The following is a 3565-nucleotide window of genomic DNA, read 5'->3' as shown; positions in this document are numbered from 1 at the left end:
TAATTGGACAATCTTTGAGGGTTTTAGGTAGTAACTCATAGTTGTTTGAATTTGCATTTCCCTATGACTAATGATCAGGAATTTTTTCTCATGTCCTTATTGGCCATTCAGATTTCCACCCTTGTTAAACTTCTGTTCAGGTCTTTTGCCCAACTCCTCAATGGGCTACTTTCCCCCCCCTTATTGTAGGCTAGCAGAGATTTGTAGGTTTTAGTAATAAGGCCTTTGTCTGATGTGTTATTGCTGAAGATGTTTTCCCAGTCTGTGAGCTCTCTTATTACTTACTCTCTTGGTGAAGTACACAGGTTTTTTATCTGCAGTATATCCCACTTGTCAATTTGTGCTTCCTCTGTGTTAGTATCCTTCCCTATTTCTGATAGCCTATGTGTTCCCTGCGCCAAAGTTCTTAGGTTTGTCCCAATTCCCTCATTGATGGCTCTAATAGTTTGGGGTTTTACCTCAAGGTCTGTGATCCACTTTGAGTTTATTCTTGTGCATGAAGTGAGGTAAGGGTCTTGCTTCATTTTTCCACAGATAGATATCCATTTTTTCCAGCACCACTTGTTGAAGAGGGCATCCTGTCCCATTTGATATTTTTGGGGCCCTTATCAAATATCAATCGTCTGTATACTGATTATTTCATTTCTGGGTTTTCGGTTCTTTTCCATTGGTCTGAATATATGTCTTTATACAGTCCCACGCTGTTTTGACCCCTGTGGCTGTATAGTAGATGCTAAAATCAGGTAAAGCACGCCCTCTGTGTCCTTCTACTTCTTCTTTTTTTAAAGAATGATCTATTTTATTAAAGTAGCTTGATCACACATCGTCCAAGAATATTCAAATAATAAACCATATATTATCAGTTGTTAAAGATTGATTTTCAAACATCATAGCCCATGATCCCTTGCTTGTCTATGATCTTGCCAATATAAAACCACATCCACACTTCAGTGGCCACCAAACCATTCTGCCGAGCTTCCTTAATTGTGAGCTGTTTGAAGTGACAAGTCTTAGCACTATTGACTATTTTTTTCTGGCTCTGAATAGCTGCGGGGATCTCAGCAGGGGTTGGAGGAACCAGGCCCACCCTGGCATAGTGCCAAAATGTGGCCAATTGAGGCTTTGAATAAGTCACAGCAGTGTTTACCATGCCCCATCCCTGGAACCTTCTCCACCAGGTTACAGATAAATTGGGCCATGGCTCTAGGAGCAAAAGCCTGTGCCCCCAAATGCTTTGTCCTTCTTCTTGAGGAGTTCTCTGCTAATTCTGGGCTTCTTCCCTCTCTATATGAAGTTGGTAGTCAGTTTTTCCAATTCTTTGAAGAAAGATGTTGGTATTTGTATCAGGATAGCTTTAAACTTTTATAATGTCTTGGGCAGTACTTAAATCTTTACTATATTAAGCCTTCCGATCCATGAGCAGGGGATATTCCTCCATTTGTGGAGGTCACTCTTGGTTTCTTGTAATAGTGTTCTATCATTTTCCTCATACAACTCTTTTGTTTTTTACTTAGGTATGTCCCTAGATATTCAGTTTGTGCTTGGTTATTGTGAAGGGCACTACCTTTTTGATCCCTTCTTCCCTGGTTTTGTCCAATGTGTATAGCAGTCTGATAGATTTCTGTTTGTTGATCTTGTATCCTGCCACTCTGCCATATTCCTCTATCACTTCCAGCACTCCTCTTGTGGAGCCTTTAGGATTTTACACATATAAAATCATATCATTTGCAAGTAACGATAGTTTCACCTCTTTTTTTCCCCAGACAAATATCTTTTTATTTTTTTCTTCTTTAAAAAAATGTTGTATTGTTTTTTAGGTGAAAGTTTACAAAGCAAAGTATGTTCTCATTCAACAACTTATAAACAAATAGTTCTGTGGTACTAGTTGCCCCTCCCACAGCATGTCAGCACTCTTCCCCCATCTGCACCCTGCCTTGCCAGTTTCCGTCCTCCATCTCCTGACCCTTCTTTGTCTTCTCATCTTTGCTTTGGGGCAAATGTTGTTGGTTGGGTGACTTATATATATAGATGATTATTCTAAGGAGCACATTTGGGTGTTATTGCTTATTTTAAAGACCAATCTCTTACTTGTCTGATTGATAGTCTTCAGGAGCAGCTTCAGTTTCAAGGTACAACGGTATCTTAAGGACATAGTCTGGATGTTTTCTCCAGTGGGCACTAAGTGTAGTCTTTTAAAAAATGTATTTGAACTTTGTTTTATACTTTTCTCATGTACATTGATCATATTATTAGAAGAGACTAGTCCCTGGAAAAGGACATCGTGCTTGGTAAAGCAGAAGGCCAGCAAACAAGAGGAAGACCCTTGAAGAGATAGATTGACACAGTAGCTGCAACAGCGGGTTCCTGTAACATAACCATTGTGACTATGGTGCAGGATTCGGTGATGTTTCCTTTTGTTACACTCAGAGAGTTGCTATGAGTCAGAAGCAACTCAATGGCACCTAACAACAACCAGGACCTCAGGAGCCCTGGTGGCATGCTGGGGTAAGCATGGGGCTGCTATTTGAAAGGTTGGTGATTCTAATCCACTCGCACCTCCTCAGGGGAGAGATCAGTCAGCCTGCTTTTGTAAAGATTTACAGCCTTGGAAAGTAGAGAGCAGCTCTACTTTGCCCTCTAGGGTGACTAAGAATAAAATAGACTTGATGATAGGACGGGAGGGTATTTTTATTGTGTCCCTGATCAGAGTGGTCAGTGGTAGTAACGGGGCACCTTCTAGTTCTTGTTTCAGGCTAGAGGAGACTGTGCTTCATGTGAGCCATTAGTTTTTGTTTTTTGTTTTAATCATTTTATTGGGGGCTCATACAACGCTTATCACAATCTATACATACATCCATTGTGTCAAGCACATTTGTACATTTGTTGCCATCATCATTCTCAAAACATTTGCTTTCTGCTTGAGCTTTTGTTATCAGCTCTTCGTTTTTCCCCACCTCTCCGCTCACCCCTCCTTCATGAACCCGTGATAATTTATAAATGATTATTATTTTGTCATATCTTACACTGTCCAATGTCTCCATTCCCCCACTTTTCTGTTGTCCACCCCCCAGGGAGGAGGTTATATGTAGATCCTTATAATCAGTTCCCCCTTTCCACACCACCCTTCCTTTCCCCTCTCTATATCACCACTGTCAGCACTGGTCCTGAAGGGATCATCTGTCCTGGATTTCCTGTTTCCAGTTCCCATCTGTACCAGTGCACATCCTCTGGTCTAGCCAGACTTACAAGGGAGAATTGGGATCATGGTAGTGGGGCTGGGGGAGGAAGCATTTAAGAACTAGAGGAAAGATGTTTGTTTCATCGTTGCTACACTGCACCCTGAATGACTTGTCTCCTCCCTGCAACCCTTCTGTAAGGGGATGTCCAGTTGTCTACAGATGGGTCTTGGGTCCCCAATCTGCACTCTCCCTCATTCACAATGATTTGTCTTTTTGTTCTTTGATGCCTGATACCTGATCCCTTCAACACCTTGTAATCATACAGGCTGGTGTGCTGCTTCCACGTGGGCTTTGTTGTTCTCAGCTAGATAGCCGCTTGTTTACCT

At 41.5% G+C, this 3565-nt stretch overlaps 1 pseudogene; it reads right to left on the bottom strand.

Moving 5' to 3' along the window:
- Window positions 1–880: 880 nt before the first annotated feature.
- On the bottom strand, window positions 881–1199 carry LOC115868636 (annotated as a pseudogene).
- Window positions 1200–3565: the final 2366 nt, after the last annotated feature.

Source organism: Echinops telfairi, unplaced genomic scaffold (genome assembly GCF_000313985.2).
Source record: "Echinops telfairi isolate 266 unplaced genomic scaffold, ASM31398v2 ScPeMD7_16;HRSCAF=60, whole genome shotgun sequence".
Taxonomy (NCBI): Eukaryota; Metazoa; Chordata; class Mammalia; order Afrosoricida; family Tenrecidae; genus Echinops; species Echinops telfairi.
The sequence above is the reverse complement of the archived record's forward strand: the minus strand, read 5'-3'. Positions and strand labels throughout refer to the sequence as shown.